We start from the raw sequence: 18,959 nt of genomic DNA on the forward strand, positions 1-18,959 counted from the left end.
CATTTGCCCATTATTCTTTTCAAAAATCTTCAAGCTCTGTCAAATTGACTGTTGATCATTGCTAGACAAACATTTTCAGGTCTTGCTATAGATTTTCAATTAGATTTCAGTCAAAACTGTAACATGGACACTCAGGAACATTCACTGTCTTCTTGGTAAGCATCTCCAGTGTAGATTTGGCCTTGTGTTTTAGGTTATGGTTATTGTGTGTGTGCCAGTGACAAACAATCCCAATTTAATCCATTTTAAATTCAGTCTGTAGGGGTGTGATTACTTTCTGAAGGCACTGTATATAATTCATTTTTAGTACAAAAATGGATGTAGCAACTACAGATTCAAGCTTTAAGTATCAAAGTAAAACTAAATTATATAATTAACTTGAAATTCCTTATATAAAGCAAACCAGACAGCATTTTCTTGTTTTTAAAATGTACAGATAGCTAGGGGCTCACTGCAACACTCAGACATAATTTACAAACAAAGCATTTGTGTTTAGCGTGTCCACGTGTTCTCTTAATAAGTGCCTGAATTGGACCATTTTCTTTTCATGCTAAGCATTCAAAATGTAACGAGTACCTTTGGGTTTCAGGGAAAATGTATGGGAGTGTCACGCCCTGACCATAGAGAGCCCTCAGAGTTCTCTATGGTGTAATAGGTCAGGGCGTGACTAGGGGAGTTTCTAGGTATTATATTTCTATGTTGGTGTGTGTGTGTATGGTTCCCAATTGGAGGCAGCTGATATTCGTTACCTCTAATTGGAGATCATACTTAGTGTGTCCTTTTTCCCACCTGCGATAGGGGATATTGTTTTGTATGAGTGCCTACGTGCGCTACGTATTTCGTTATAGCGTTGTTGGTTTACTCTCATTAAAACGTGGAAATCTACTCACACTGCGCCTTGGTCTAATTATGAATACGACGGTCGTGACAGGGATTAAGTAAAGGTAGTCAAAAATGTAAATAGTAAAGTATTGTACAGACACCCCCCAAAAAATACTTAATACTTCAAGTATTTTTACTTAGTTACTTTACAAACTGTTTTATACTGGTTTCAAACCCATGACCTCTTGATTCTAGTTCATATCCATAATCTCAAATCCACATTACTGAATGTGTTTAGAAAATAGAGCATGAGCCTCTAAAACTGTTGGTGTAAACCCTCTTTTAAAACATGCATCGTGTTACAGTTCCAGAGAAAGCTGTCCTCTCTTAAAAATCATCATACATGTATCTAATTACTATTGCATCAGCCCATACTTATCATAACACCAATAGCTGTTGGTGGCTGGCTCAGCATTCTATGCTTCTCTATTTCGTCACATGTACATAGTGAACTCGTACACCTTATAAATAAATAAATAGAAAGCACTATTTGAGAATTTGACATACCGCTTGCATGTCAATATCAGACTGGGAAGAATTGACATTCACTATCTCCCCCTATCCGCAAGCGTAGCCAATGACATAACACCTTATTGACGTCTGACTTGAACCAACCAATAGAAATACATAAACAATGAATGCATATTTCTGCAGTGGCAAGTAGAAACATAACCAACCCTGTTACACACACATAGAGTAGACAAGGTATTTTATGGTTGTTTATTATTTGAATTTCGGATACAATCCGTTTCCATAGAATTATGTCCACAGAGTTAAAGATGATATTGTGCAGTGACCCTGATGTCTGTGACAGAGGCCTATCTTCCATTTGTCTGTCCCTCTGAACCCTAAGAGAGGTCAGCAGCCCCAGTGCCACAGAGGAGCTCTGGCTCCCAGTAAACACAAACACAGCAGACATTAATGATGTAATTATTGACAGAGCATTAATGATGGTATACACTATAAATCATCACATTAAATATTAATATGTGGATTAATGAGGGCACAGGGGAGAGGGTCAGAGGGGATATTTCTGATTGGCACCCTGGAGCTCTGCAGCAGTAGCAGCTCCCTCCTCTCACAGCACAGACAGACACAAAGGCCCGCTGCAATACATACTATTGTGTGGCATCACACTCTCATGATCAGGACTACAACTTCTTGTACTTTCACCTGCTCGGGTGCACCTCACTTTCCCCGACCTTTCACCTGCTCAGGGCACCACACTCCACACACCGGAGCCTATGGCGCATTGCCTAGGATCAATCATGTGGAGTAAATCAAGGCCCTCCTAATAACCATTAGTATAATATCATACCAGAAGACAGAAAGCATAACAATGAAAAGATCAGGCAGATATCTCTGCTCGCAGGCCTGCCAGCAACAGTGAATAAATCACTGAGTTCCATAGAACAAGGCAGTAGAGTCGCTTTTCTCATCCACGTAAAGTAGAACCAGGGGAGCTGATGATTATGTAGTTAGAATAATTATCTACTACTTTACAAAATTCAGATGGATGCTCTATAATTTTACCTCTGAGAATCTAAGTATTGTGAGTAATGCAGATAATACATTGTTCAATGAATAACAGAGTTAATTAAAATAAAGATGAAATGGATGGGAGTGACGATAAATGGTTACTATCCCAGCTATAGTCTAGGGAGAGATAATGTTCTTCTCATGTTACACGTAATGTTCCCCTAATGTTTGAATGTCCAGATTTCTGTTAGTTAGGGGAACATTCTATATATGTTAGCAAAAACCCTCTGAAAAAAAAACATTTTAGCATGTTTTGGCATTAGAGTAAGGAGAACAGTCTCTTACAATATTAATGTATTTAATAAATGTAAATGCTTTCAGTACAGTTGTCTAATGTTGCTGGGGCATGTTAACCTGTTTTAATGATACTCCTGAATCACTATCATCAATAAAATATTTGTTCTTGAATGTACTACTAACCACCGGTCTTGGCAACCATCATTATGCGCAGCAGCTCCTCATGTTGAGACACACCTGGACTCCATTTCCTCACTAATTTCCTCCCCTATATCTGGCACTCACTTAGGTTTATTCCCCTGGCAGTATTAATATTGTTTCATGTCAGCAACATACCACCCTGCATACCACTGCTGGCTTGCTTCTGAAGCTAAGCAGGGTTGGTCCTGGTCAGTCCCTGGATGGGAGACCAGATGCTGCTGGAAGTGGTGTTGGAGGGCTGGTAGGAGGCACTCTTTCCTCTGGTCTAAAAAAATATACCAATACCCCAGGGAAGTGTTTGGGGACACTGTGTAAAGTGCCGTCTTTCAGATGGGATGTTAAACAGGTGTCCTGACTCTCTGAGGTCATTAAAGATCCCATGGCACTTATTGTAGGGGTATTAACCCTGGTATCCTGGCTAAATTCCCTATCTGTCCCTCAAACCATCATGGTCACCTAATAATCCCCAGTTTACAATTGGCTCATTCATCCCCCTCCTCTCCCCTGTAACTATTCCCCAGGTTGTTGCTGTAAATGAGAATGTGTTCTCAGTCAACTTACCTGGTGAAATAAATAAAAAATGTCTGTACGCTACTCATGTTTTGGTTTATTATGAAACACCACCTGCACTTGACTCCCAGCGTCTACGTTACATTACAGCCATACCCCTATTAAGTTGTTTTAGTGCCTAGGGAGGAGACATTTGCCTAATGAGCACACATCATAGAGATACTGTATACTGTACCTTATTGGGACAGTCTTTAGGGTTCTTGTCATTGTTGCTGGTGGCCTTGGTTTGAGACCAGCTAGTAGGATTTCCCATTGAGCACAAATTATGACCACATTTCCACTACCTCATAAATGATCAGTATTTATTAATTCTATATAGCTGAGCATCTAAAAGAGAACTCCATTGTCTTTTTGAAATGTACACCACATATACCATGTAGATCAAACATGTGTCATTGACAAACTCATTTTAATTAAATCCGATAGGTGTGTTTTAACTGTGGCTAAATAATTACATTAACATATTCTGCTAAGAATGTGAGAGTAGAATGAATCCCCTAACAAGTCTCGAACCCAGGACACCAACACAGAAAACCTTAACCACTGTCCCAATAATGGATAGCTCTAGGGCATGTGCTTATTTTGCCAATATAGTTAGTCCTTGTCCAAAAGAAACCCTAACCCCTCTTCCCTAGGCACTTATGTAGATTATACAACTTGTTAGGTGTAAGCAATAGGGTGAATACACTTTGCAGTAAATCTCAGCTCTGTTAAAAGTACACTTAAGAAAAACTATTTTATTGATCATAGTGATTCAGGAGTATCGTTAAACAAGAGGTTGTGAGTTCTTATCCCAGGCTCAGGTGAGGAGATGTTGAATAATAATGACTTTCCACAATGTTGTCAAATATGTATGCTCAAATGACTGCGTGAGTATCCCTAGCCAACAGACAAAGAGCTATGAACAAATCAGTGGTTCACCAATCAGGGCCTAGATTTGCTTGGCAAAAGTAACAAGGTGTAATGAAACACATCTTTTGGGTTCAGAACGTTTCTTTGGGACCATCAGGCGACATCCTGACAACTGATACACAAAAATGTTCCTGCAACGTTCTCATGAAATGTGTCTAGAACATTAATATCTTATATTCTGAGAACATGGCAACTATGTTCTGTGTATGTTTGGTGGGACGTTGATAGAACATTCTCCAAACCCACATAAAACTGGACACACTCATGTTTTTACAAAGTTCCCATGTGTAGAGCATTAATAATGGTCAATTATGAGAATATGGTAACCAGGTTCTGTGTAAGTTCTATTTGACTTTAAAGGAATGGTCTCATGGAAACATTCCTGGCACATCACGGGAACATTCCTATGGAAACGTTAGTTAATGACCTAATTAGATTATTAATGGGATGTTCTCTAAAGTTGTGGGAACGTTTGTTGTTAGTTAGGGTGGTCCGAGGGGAACTCATAGATCCTCCACACAGTGGGCCTCCGCAGATGGTTTCAGGAAAAAAGTGAAAACTGTGAAACTGTCAAAGAATGTCAAGCATACGAGCTGAACTTTACGTTTTACTAACCCAACCTTTAACTGCCCACTTAAAAAGATTCATCAATACTTATACTCAGTATTTTGAGACTTGTCTTTGCCAGAACAGCAGCAGTGACTTTTGGCCCAGAGCCCGGAGTGGTAGGGGAGGCCTGCATTAGAAGTACAGAAGCAGACACACTTAAGTCTTTAGATTTTCATACCGTCTTTCCTTTCCTTTTTTAAAAAATAAATAAAATGTTTTTATTGAATATCCAAAACATACAATATTTTGCAGTGAAGCTGCTCAACAACTATACCACACCAGTCATCCAACAGACTCCCATTCAGAGCAACACACAGAAGCATCCAGGGTCAATGCCCTGCTCAAGGGCACGTCGACAGATCTCCCACAAGGCCAAAAACGGGGACCCGAAACCTCCAAGAACCCCCCACAGTTCCCCAATAGCTGCTCCTCAATCATTTGAGACCCCTCCCCCAGCCCCCCCCAAGAAAAATAAAAATAAAATTAATAATACAAAATAAAATTAATTCCATCCCCCACCCCCAAGAAACCCCCCCCCCCCCCTCCCAATGCACCAACAACCAATAAAATGTACTAAAGAGAAAAATGAAAAAGACAAAGGAAAACAGAAAACAACAACGCAAAAAACAAAGGACATCAAGAACAACTAAAATCATAATAGCAAGCATTAAAACTAAAACAGGAATCGGAAAGTCATACGTCATCAGAGTGTGCAGCTGAACACTGTACGCTGGAAAATGATTAAAATGAAACTGGTATTAATTAAATACGAATACCAAACGTGTTTTTGCGTGGATTCCACGAGTGCTAGCTGGCTGTACTACAGACACCTGTCATCGTCATGGAAAAGACTCATTGTTATCTTTTTTGTAAAACAAGTGGTTGCAGTAAAGAGCCAACCTGGATACTAAGGAGATCCTAGGGAAATCGACAAGTACCAACAGCTTTATGCTGGGGAGGAAACGATCTTCAATGCCATACAACTCTCCTTCAGTGGCCTCCAACTGCTCTTAAAATGCAAGTAAAACTAAATGCATGCTCTTCAGCCGATCGCTGGCCGCACACGCCCGTCCATCCAGCATCACTACTCTGGACGGTTCTGACTTAGAATATGTGGACAGCTACAAATACCTAGGCGTCTGGTTAGACCGTAAACTCTCCAGACTCACATTAAGCATCTCCATTCCAAAATGAAATCTAGAATCGGCTTCCTATTTCTCAACAAAGCATCCTTCACTTATGCTGCCAAACATACCCTTGTAAAACTGACTATCCTACCAATCCTTGACTTCGGCAATGTCATTTACAACATAACCTCCAACACTCTACTCAGCAAATTGGATGCAGTCTATCACAGTGCCATCCGTTTTGTCACCAAAGCCTCATATACTACCCACCACTGTGACCTGTATGCTCTCTGTATGCTCCTGTATGCTCTCGTTGGCAGGCTTCATATTCGTGGCCAAACCCACTGGCTCCAGGTCATCTATAAGTCTTTGCTAGGTAAAGCCCCAACTTATCTCAACTCACCGGTCACCATATTAGCACCCACCCTTAGCACGCGCTCCAACAGGTATATTTCACTGGTCACCCCCAAAGCCAACTCCTCTGGAGTCTTATATTTCCCTCACTAACTTTAAGCATCAGCTGTCAGAGCAGCTTACTGATCATTGCCCTGTACATAGCCCATCTGTAAAAAGCCCACCCAACTACCTCATCCTCATATTGTTATTGTTTGCACCCCAGGATCTCTACTTGCACATTCATCTTCTGCACATCTATCACTCCAGGATTTAATTGCTAAATTGTAATGATTTGCTACTATGGCCTATTTATTGCCTTACCTCCCTAATCTTACTACATTTGCACACACTGTATATAGATTTTTATATTGTGCTATTGACTGTACGTTTGTTTATCCCATGTGTAACTCTGTGTTGTTGTTTGTGTCACGCTGCTTTGCTTTATCTTGGCCAGGTCTCAGTTGTAAATGAGAACTTGTTCTCAACTGGCCTACCTGGTTAAATAAAGGTGAAATAAAAAATAAATCAATAAATTACATGCTCGCTTACACATACACACCTGATCTCGCTCTCTTCTCTCACTCTCTCTTTCTCTCTTTTCTCTTCTCTTCCTCGCTCACCTCTCTCTCTATTCTCGAAAACTACTGTTTTATCATTTAATATGTTTCTTGTTTGTCTATATTTTTTATGTATTTGTCTACAAGTTTATATATGTTTACAACAAGCAAGGGGAAGATATCAGAATAGGGGCATTGGGGAATAATAACATATTGTACGGAATACATTTGTACTGTAGTGAAGCCATCTCTATAGTAATGCAAGGTCTCTTTCATGATCATGTGAAACATCAATTGCTATTGTCGTGGAGGATCGTTACAAAATATAACACTTACAAGAACTTGTGAATTCAATATAGGCTTTTAATACAAACTTATCAGAAGCCTAGATGGTCCGCGGAACACACCCTTTTCCAGAGCACTGGCTCTGTTTTTATACACATACAACATATGAGTCCATCCCACATGCAAATGAAGTTACTTCCCTCAGTCCATCTGCCACCATTATCTTTCAATCTGTGCTTCCTGTTTGTTCATGCCCAATAACTCCCATATCTGCTTTCAGTTAAGTTATAATGGTGACAGGACCTCTTCATGTCCCAAAAATAATACATGTCCATCTTATCCTATGGGCCCCTTATGTTTAGCTTGGTGTGTTCTTTGGTATGTCTGTCCTTATTAGGATTAGTAGACTATGTGTCACTTCTCTTCCTGTCCTAAAAATATATGTCCTATGTCTATAGTCCATCCGTTGGTCATTTGGCTGACCCCCTCCTTTGTGTGTCCCTCTGACCTTGGTATGTCCAGCTGTCCTATGCTCTCATGGTCTTACTTTGGTTTCCTGTCCTATACAATGGACAATGCATTTTACCCTAAGCATAATGCATTTTATGGCCTTGGCCATTACATCTGTTATTTCTTGTTTTCCTGTTTTTACCAGAATGGCAAATGCACTCTGTGTATCTTCCTCTTGTGGTCTAATGTACACCTTTGCTCTACAGTATTATGTTTGTCCCTACATGTACAGCTTGCTCCCACACTATGGAAATGCTGGGATGTGTTTTTCAATTATGTTAAAGGTAATTATGATGCAACTCTGACAGTGATACGATATGGATTACAATTATCATCATGAAAATTAAGGCTATGCGCAATACATGATACACACAGACACTCATGCAAATTGGCGGAGTTATTACATATTTGGACAGCACACATTATAGTCTTACTCTTATATAGACATCATACACTCTCACTAAATCACATCCAATATCATACACATCAACCTAATCAGATTTATTACACACATAATATCTTGTCTCAATTTTCTAACATATTGGCTCACAGGCAAACAGGCAAGGGAATTAAACAAATATTGCTAGAACCTATTTCTTGAATTCTAAATATCAGACATTTGAAAGCTCTAATTTTGACCGTCATAATACCTCTGAGGGCTTCCTCCTATAGAGCTCAATTTATATGGAATGGTCTGCCTACCCATGTGAGAGACTCAGACTTGGTCTCAACCTTTAAGTCTTTATGGAAGACTCATCTCTTCATTAGGTCCTATGATTGAGTGTAGTCAGGCCCAGGAGTGGGTTATGCCGTTATGCCTATGATTGAGTGTAGTCAGGCCCCCTTGGGTTATGCCGTGGCGGAGATCTTTGTGGGCTATACTCAGCCTTGTCTCAGGATGGAAAGTTGGTGGTTGAAGATATCCCTCTAGTGGTATGGGGGATGGGCTTTGGCAAAGTGGATGGGGTTATATCCTGCCTGTTTGGCCCTGTCTGGGGGTATCATCGGATGGGGCCACAGTGTCTCTTGACCCCTCCTGTCTCAGCCTCCAGGATTTATGCTGCAGTAGTTTATGTGTCGGGGGGCTAGCGTCAGTCTGTAATATCTGGAGTACTTCTCCTGTCTGATCCGGTGTCCTGTGTGAATTTAAGTATGCTCTCTCTAATTCTCTCTTTCTTTCTTTCATTCTTTCTCTCGGAGGACCTGAGCCCTATGACCATGCCTCAGGACTACCTGGCATGATGACTCCTTGTTGTCCCCAGTCCACCTGGCTGTGCTGCTGCTCCAGTTTCAACTGTTCTGCCTGCGGTTATGGAACCATGACCTGTTCACTGGGATTACTATTATTTGACCATGCTGGTCATTTATGAACGTTTGAACATCTTGGCCATGTTCTGTTATAATCTCCACCCAGCACAGCCAGAAGAGGACTGGCCACCCCTCATAGTCTGGTTCCACTCTAGGTTTATTCCTAAGTTTTGGCCTTTCTAGGGAGTTTTTCCTAGCCACCGTGCTTCGACACCTGCATTGCTTGCTGTTTGGTCATTTAGGCTGGGTTTCTGTACAGCACTTTGATATATCAGCTGATGTAAGAAGGGCTATATAAATACATTGCATTACATTTTTGATTTGATGGCAGTAACTTTACAAGCACTAATTATGGTCAATTTAGACTGACAATAGTATCTAGTTATGGTAAGGGATGAAATAAGTAGAGCCATTTATAATTGTAACGGTTTAGCAGATTATAAAAAAAATAAGATTGGTCTTACGTGGTTAAAAGAAAAGGAATATAATTGTCCACTATTAGAAATAGTGGATATTTGGAGACTAAAAAACCCAGACCTAGTGAGATATACATGGAGAAGACTTAATCAAGCTAGTCGTCTTCACTCCTTTCTTGTCTCTTTCTGTCTTGCATCAAAGGTTTAAAAAGTTTTAATAGGAGACAGAATGCGATCGGATCATCATCTAATTGGCCTTCACATAACTCTTATAGAATTTCCACGTGGACGGGGATATTGGAAATTTAATCAAAGTTCACTGGAGGACAACTCATTTTTAACTAAGACAAAATCATTTATAACTGAATTTTTCACAGAATGGGTAGATAACAGTTACTGAGTGGAGACCAGCATAGTTAAATTATAAACAGGATTAGAAGGCAGAGTGTAAGGCTCTCCCGAGAAATGGGGGACAGAAATAATACCGTGACAGACAGAATAAGAATAAAAGGGGGAGAGAATTTGATTCGCTTAGCTTTAGAATATTAATTCATGGAGAAACTGTTAGCTCCATTGGTTTTAAAAATATGAAAAGTTAGGAGGGAGGCAGGTATTTTTTATTTTAAGTGGATGGTTAGTAAATTCGCTAGGAAGAGATTATGATTTTGTTGAACGTTGTTGTTACCCTAACTAAAAGGGGAATTAAAGCTTAGTTGGTTTCAGGAACTAAGGTGTTAGACACTGAACCATTGCCCAGAAATTATTCTGCACAGCAGCCTGAAATAGTAGCATTGACTAGAGCCTGCGAAATAAGAAAGGAGAGATAGGTTACTATTTACACAGACAGCACATATGCATTTAAAATCATACAAAGCAGCACAGATAAATCTTAAAAGTAGATAAGACACTTGGCAGAGAATTGTTACAAGATAGCCAAGAACGAACGCCCCAGGGAGAATTGGACATGTGGAAAATGAAAGGGGAAATCCTACAAGATGAGGTCTGAACTAAGGATACTTTACTAATCTTACCAAAGACACTTTTTTAGATATGCAGCAGAATTGACACATGGGCAGAACCATGTGCTAACAGGGAGGTAGGATGGTAGAGCAGGTTAGGAAACACCAGGTGGTAGAGCAGGTTAGGAAAGACTGCAGGTTAGGAAAGACTTAGTGGCCTAGAGGATAACTACTTTTTAAAAAATTGGTAGAATATCCACTCCAACATTTGGAAATGGACTTCATTGAACTATTCCGAAGTGAGGGAAAGAAGGGGTGTTTAACAATAATAGATAAGTATATTAAATGGGTAGAAGCGTTCCCAACTTACTTGGTGGACACGATTACGGTAGCTAAAATATTAGGTCAAGATATTATCCCTAGAGTGGGTTTACTAGGATCTATTTCTTTAAATAATGGATGACATTTTAGCTAATCAGTAGAACAAATAGAATGCCAGGGTTAGGGAGACCAGAACAGGTAGACCTAGAAGTTGAAGATATACTAGCAGAACACATGAGAAGACTGTTTGTTTGTTAACCAAACCCGTATGTCCAAGATTTTGTGTCCAACAGGTGAATTACAGGAGAAGGTGATTCACCCAATCCAACCAGGAGACTGGGTGTGGATCCGGTCCCTGAGGAGAATAGACTGGAAGCAGCCCCGTTGGGAAGGCCCATACCAGGTTCTGTTAAACCACCGCCTTTGCCATTAGAATAGCTGAGAGGGTCACTTGGGTCCAAGTTACCCACTGCAATAAGGTATGTACACATACAAGCACTGCTGATCACACAAAGTTAGGAGAAGAACCGAGTACCAACAGGGTCTGGGGGTTACCTCCTTAACGAGGATTCCCTATCCCGACCGTTCATCACTGTGTGTGTGCTCCTAGAGGTGTGAGTATGGGGTGGTACCTATCAGACCGACTAAGGGCAGGAGAGGGTTGGCGGTTTTTGGGAAGAGTAGGGACTCTGAGCTGCATCATAGTCTTGGTAACCTTTCTGATACATCCAGATCCACCACCTTCCGGTACTAATTATATGACGCCGTTGTCATTGATAAGAAGTAATAGACTATATAATACACTGATGAGTGACTTACAGAATAAGGAGTCAAAGAAGATCAAGATGTATGATTTAAGGTAAACATTAAACAATTCTCTAGGAAAGTAAATAACTTTACAGGGATTGGGTTGGCCAGATTGAAGTACTCGGCCAGCCCACCTCGGTTCACTTTAACTCCTGATGAGTACCAGTGTTATAGATACAAGAATTGCACTGAGAGCTTAGATGATTTTAATGGCTGAAAGGTAATCGTTAATGTGACTGACTTAGGTTTGGAAGTACAGGAGAAAATTCTTAGCCTCACAGCACCTATAACTGATGTAGGGTGGGCTCGTACCAGCAATTATCATGTAGATGATAATACAAGTGATACACATGGAATTATAGATATACCTCTCCTTAATGCAACCACTGTCTGATTTCAAAAAAACTTTACGGAATAAGCCAGCCATGCAATAATCTGAGACGGCGCTCAGAAACATTAGTCACAATAGCCACCATGTTGACGTCAACATAAACAAGAAATTACATGATATATATATTCCCTTACCTTTGATGTTCTACATCAGAAAGCACTCCAGGAATCCCAGGTCCACAATAAATGTTTGTTTTGTTCGAAAATGTCCGTTATTTATGTCCAAATACCTTCTTTTGTTAGCGCGTTTGGTATACATATCCAAACGCTCATTCTGGTCAGCGTTACATCGGACGAAAACCTCAGTTATATTACAGGTCGATGAAACATTTCAAACTATGTACAGTATCAATCGTTAGGATGTTTTTAACATATACCTTCAATAAAGTTCCAACCGGACTATTCCTTCTTGTCTTCATGAGCCATGAAACGCAAATGACTACCATGAGGAAAATGGCTGACTGCCAGACACCTGACTGATTCTGCTATCATTCACTCCCACAACACCATTGAAGTCTCATTATAATTGATATTGATGGTTGACATCTAGTGGAACCCCTAGGCAGTGCAACATCATTAATATCTCAAGGGGATTTCATTGGGGACTCTATACATCCAAAGCTCAGATTTCCCACTTCCCGTTTTGATTTCTCCTCCGGATTTTGCTTACCACATGAGTTCTGTTATACTCACAGACATCATTCAAACAGTTGTATAACCTTTAGAGTGTTTTCTATCCAATACTAATAATAATATACATATATTAGCAACTGAGACTGAGGAGTAGGCCGTTTACTTTGGGCAATTTATTCATCCAAGCTACTCAATACTGCCCCCCAGCCATAAGAAGTTAATTTACCCATCGTGTCCGATTTAAAAATGCTTTACAGCTAAAGCACAACATATGATTATGTTAGGTCAGAGCCAAGTCACAAAAACACAGCCATTTTTCCAGCCAAAGATAGGAGTCACAAAAAGCAGAAATATAGATAAAATTAATCACTAACCTTTGATCTTCATCAGATTACACCCATAGGACATCATGTTACACAATATGTATGTTTTGTTCGATAATGTGCATATTTGTATCCAAAAATCTCAGTTTACATTGGCGCCTTACGTGCAGTAACGTTTTGATTCCAAAACATGCAGTGATTTTTCAGAAATACTCATAATAAACATTGATGAAAGATACAAGTGTTATTCACATAATTAAAGAGCGACTTCTCCTTAATTCAACTGCTGTGTCAGATTTCAGCCAGAGGAATATCCGCCATTTTGGAATCAACAAAGTTAGAAACAACACCATAAATATTCACTTACCTTTGATGATCTTCATCAGAAGGCACTCGAAGGAATTCCAGTTCGACAATAAATGACTGATTTGTTCCATAAAGTCCATCATTTATGTCCAAATAGCCACTTGTTGTTAGCATGTTCAGCCCAGTAATCCATCTTCATGAGGAGCAGGCACTTCATCCAGACAAAAACTCAAAAAGTTCCGTCACAGTCCTTTAGAAACATGTCAAACGATGCATGGAATCAATCTTTAGGATGTTTTTAAAATATAAAACATGTTCCAACCGGAGTATTCCTTTGTCTTCAGAAAAGCACTGGAACGAGAAGTAACTCTGTTGGGAGCGCGCGTCATGAGACCAAGGCTCTCTGCCAGACCACTGACTCAGAGGTCTCATGAGCGCCCCCAGTTTCTAAAGACGGTTGACATCTAGTGGAAGCCCTAGGAAGTGCAACCTCATCCATATCTCAATGTGTATTCAGGAGGCCAAGCTTTGAAAAACTATAAACCTCAGATGTCCCACTTCCTGGTTGGATTTTTCTCAGGTTTTCGCCTGCCATATGAGTTCTGTTATACTTACAGACATCATTCAAACAGCTTTAGAAACTTCAGAGTGTTTTCTATCCAGTACTAATAATAATATGCATATATTAGCATCTGAGACAGAGTAGGAGGCAGTTCACTCTGGGCACGCTATTCATCCAAAAGTGAAAATTCTGCCCCCTATCCCAAAAAGGTTATACATAAGTCCAACAAGGTTCAGAAGAGATCTGTGAGGGAGAGAAATGTGTGTGTATGTGTGTGTTCAAGAAAATACAGAGAACAATTCAACTGTGTTTGACACGAACTGGCTAGAACTCTGAGAAGCTTATGATAGGACTGGGAGTCCTTCTCAAGTTTCCTCTAATCTCGGGGGAATGGAACTGTTACCTGGGTAGTGATAAACAGTAGTGAGAACTCTGGGGAAGGATAAAACTCACCTACTGTTCGTGTGTATGATATCTGCTGTTTGTGTGGAGGTATGTGCGTAAGTGGGGAGCAAGTTATATAATGGATGTCATTGTATTGTGGACTTCAGAATGTTCTCGTGAATAAACTGTATGAGCCTTTTGCATCAGCTGAGTCTTTGCCTAATTATTATTAAACCCAGGGTCTTACAACCTTTGGGGATTGGTCAAAGTTTATTGATTGTTAGTTATTATCATTGTGATTGAAAATTCTCATGACACAAGTTTATCAACTTTCAAAGCAGAATTACTTTCCCATTGTTCCTCAACTGCTGTGGATGATATACCATTTTCTAGTCTCTACTTTTATCCAATGTAAAAAACACTATTTTTCAAAATTGCTACATAAGACCGAATCGAGGCGGTCGGTCACAAATACACTATACTATTTAAGTTAGGGAATGTTGTAAAATAATTTGTATTACATTTTTAAGTATAGTATTTATAAATAGATAGGACAATTCATGAAATAATAAATCCCCATACAAGGAACTGGAACACAAAAAGTACCCAAAGCCCAAAACGAGGCAGGAATCAACAAGGTAGAAATAAAACAAGAGGACATAAAAGGCATAGTATGTGGGTATGTACGTGTGTATATGTGAGGGGAGTGCGGGTGTGTTGGAAGATGGGGTGCCTGTGTGTTTTATGTGATGATTTAAGTGAGTGAGTAAGGAAAATGGTTGCAAATGCCAGAGCCCATGTGTGTCTGCGAGCAGGAGTGCTGACAGAGCGAGTCTTCACTTTTGCGCAAATGTAGGATATACATTTTAACATAAAAGTATCTAGTTTGTTTATTTTTTCCTATCATGATGGTATGGTGCCAACCCTATATCCTAGACACCCACCTGAGCAACCCACCCACTAAGGAGAAGTCCTTATCAATTTTATATGCTTACTGCAAGTAGCCTAGGCATCCATGACAGAAAGGTGAACGAGGTCAGAGACCCACTAAAGCAGCACCGTCCCCTCAAAAGTCTGAGCCTGCCTGGCAGGGTAGGTCCAAAAGCACAAAGCCATCTGATGAGTGAGCATAATATACAATAATTTTCTCAAAGCTGCTAATGAGAACCTTGACAACCTTTGGAAAAAGTGAAGGGGTCTGAATACTTTCCGAATGCACTGTATATACACTGCTCAAAAAAATAAAGGGAACACTAAAATAACACATCCTAGATCTGAATAAAATATTCTTATTAAATACTTTTTCTTTACATAGTTGAATGTGCTGACAACAAAACCACACAAAATTAGCAATGGAAATCAAATTTATCAACCCATGGAGGTCTGGATTTGGACTCACACTCAAAATTAAAGTGGAAAACCACACTACAGGCTGATCCAACTTTGATGTAATGTCCTTAAAACAAGTCAAAATGAGGCTCAGTAGTGTGTGTGGACTCCACGTGCATGTATGACCTCCCTACAATGCCTGGGCATGCTCCTGTTGAGGTGGCAGATGGTCTTCTGAGGGATCTCCTCCCAGACCTGGACTAAAGCATCCGCCAACTCCTGGACAGTCTGTGGTGCAACGTGGCGTTATTGGATGGAGCGAGACATGATGTCCCAGATGTGCTTAATTGGATTCAGGTCTGGGGAACGGGCGGGCCAGTCCATAGCATCAATGCCTTCCTCTTGCAGGAACTGCTGACACACTCCAGCCACATGAGGTCTAGCATTGTCTTGCATTAGGAGGAACCCAGGGCCAACCGCACCAGCATATGGTCTCACAAGGGGTCTGAGGATCTCATCTCGGTACCTAATGGCAGTCAGGCTACCTCTGGCGAGTACATGGAGGGCTGTGCGGCCCCCCAAAGAAATGCCAGCCCACACCATGACTGACCCACCGCCAAACCGGTCATGCTGGAGGATGTTGCAGGCAGCAGAACGTTCTCCACGGTGTCTCCAGACTGTCACGGCTGTCAGATGTGCTCAGTGTGAACCTGCTTTCATCTGTGAAGAGCACAGGGCGCCAGTGGCAAATTTGCCAATCTTGGTGTTCTCTGGCAAATGCCAAACGTCCTGCACAGTGTTGGGCTGTAAGCACAACCCCCACCTGTGGACGTCGGGCCCTCATACCACCGTCATGGAGTCTGTTTCTGACCGTTTGAGCAGACACATGCACATTTGTGGCCTGCTGGAGGTCATTTTGCAGGGCTCTGGCAATGCTCCTCCTGCTCCTCCTTGCACTAAGGTGGAGGTAGCGGTCCTGCTGCTGGGTTGTTGCCCTCCTACGGCCTCCTCCACATCTCCTGATGTACTGGCCTGTCTCCTGGTAGCGCCTCCATGCTCTGGACACTACGCTGACAGACACAGCAAACCTTCTTGCCACAGCTCACGTTGATGTGCCATCCTGGAAGAGCTGCACTACCTGAGCCACTTGTGTGGGTTGTAGTCTCATGCTACCACTAGAGTGAAAGCACAGCCAGCATTCAAAAGTGACCAAAACATCAGCCAGGAAGCATAGGAACTGAGAAGTGGTCTGTGGTCACCACCTGCAGAACCACTCCTTTTTTGCGGGTATCTTGCTAATTGCCTATAATTTCCACCTGTTGTCTATTCCATTTGCACAACCGCATGTGAAATGTATTGTCAATCGGTGTTGCTTCCTAAGTGGACAGTTTGATTTCCCAGAAGTGTGATTGACTTGGAGTTACATTGTGTTGTTTAAGTGTTCCCTTTATTTTTTTTGAGCAGTTTATAAATGACTGGGCTATTTGAATTTTGGATAATCTCTTATACAATGGGTTATGTATAATAACCCCAGGTGTAAAATTGTAAATAATGTCTACTTCTCAGAAAGTATTAAATGGTCAAGGGGAGTAAACAAGGTTGTCCACAATCGGCATATCTATTTATTATGGCCATCGAAATGTTAGCTATTGTTAGATCCAACAATAATATCAAGGAGCTAGAACTCCAGGGCTTAAGAACAAAGATGTTATTGTGCGCTGACGATTCATGTTTTCTCTTAAATCTGCAATTTGGATCCCTGCACAGCCTCATAGAGGATCTAGATAATTTTTCTAACCTTTCATAGATTGGTGAGTCAATTAAAAAAAAATGTAATCCATTTTAGAATAAAGGCTGTAATCTAACAAAATGTGGAAAAAGTCAGGGGGCTGAATACTTTCCGAGTGCACTGTATAAGCTGAAAGTAGAAGCCTAAGTATTGTTGTCCATTAGTTTACTCCAATTAGGGGAGGGGTGGTAGGGTTAGGGAAAAAATAAAGGAGGAAAATATATTTTATATTATGTTCTGGATGTTCTGGATAGTGCAGGTGTGAATCACATCCAAAACATATGGCGAGATCTGAAAACAGCAGCTGGTGGTGGGCACCCCGCAAACATTGAATAATTAGAGCAGCTGCAACTGAAAAGTGGGCCAAATTGCCAGTATAAAGGTGCAACAAGCTTATTGATGGCAACAAGAAGAACTAGGGAATGAATTAAGAAAAGTGTAAAGGTGCCAATTTATTTGTCCAGAACATGTAGATGCAATTGGAATTGACCACCTTATATTTCAATACAGTGCCTTGCGAAAGTATTCGGCCACCTTGAACTTTGCGACCTTTTGCCACATTTCAGGCTTCAAACACAAAGATATAAAACTGTATTTTTTTGTGAAGAATCAACAACAAGTGAGACACAATCATGAAGTGGAACGACATTTATTGGATATTTCAAACTTTTTTAACAAATCAAAAACTGAAAAATTGGGCGTGCAAAATTATTCAGCCCCCTTAAGTTAATACTTTGTAGCGCCACCTTTTGCTGCGATTACAGCTGTAAGTCGCTTGGGGTATGTCTCTATCAGTTTTGCACATCGAGAGACTGACATTTTTTCCCATTCCTCCTTGCAAAACAGCTCGAGCTCAGTGAGGTTGGATGGAGAGCATTTGTGAACAGCAGTTTTCAGTTCTTTCCACAGATTCTCGATTGGATTCAGGTCTGGACTTTGACTTGGCCATTCTAACACCTGGATATGTTTATTTTTGAACCATTCCATTGTAGATTTTGCTTTATGTTTTGGATCATTGTCTTGTTGGAAGACAATCTCCGTCCCAGTCTCAGGTCTTTTGCAGACTCCATCAGGTTTTCTTCCAGAATGGTCCTGTATTTGGCTCCATCCATCTTCCCATCAATTTTAACCATCTTCCCTGTCCCTGCTGAAGAAAAGCAGGCCCAAACCATGTTGCTGCCACCACCATGTTTGACAGTGGGGATGGTGTGTTCAGCTGTGTTGCTTTTACGCCAAACATAACGTTTTCCATTATTGCCAAAAAGTTCAATTTTGGTTTCATCTGACCAGAGCACCTTCTTCCACATGTTTGGTGTGTCTCCCAGGTGGCTTGTGGCAAACTTTAAACAACACTTTTTATGGATATCTTTAAGAAATGGCTTTCTTCTTGCCACTCTTCCATAAAGACCAGATTTGTGCAATATACAACTGATTGTTGTCCTATGGACAGAGTCTCCCACCTCAGCTGTAGATCTCTGCAGTTCATCCAGAGTGATCATGGGGCTCTTGGCTGCATCTCTGATCAGTCTTCTCCTTGTATGAGCTGAAAGTTTAGAGGGACGGCCAGGTCTTGGGAGATTTGCAGTGGTCTGATACTCCTTCCATTC

The sequence above is a fragment of the Oncorhynchus mykiss genome, chromosome 12 (assembly GCF_057628025.1).
Source record: "Oncorhynchus mykiss isolate SJ-2025 chromosome 12, ASM5762802v1, whole genome shotgun sequence".
Classification (NCBI taxonomy): domain Eukaryota; kingdom Metazoa; phylum Chordata; class Actinopteri; order Salmoniformes; family Salmonidae; genus Oncorhynchus; species Oncorhynchus mykiss.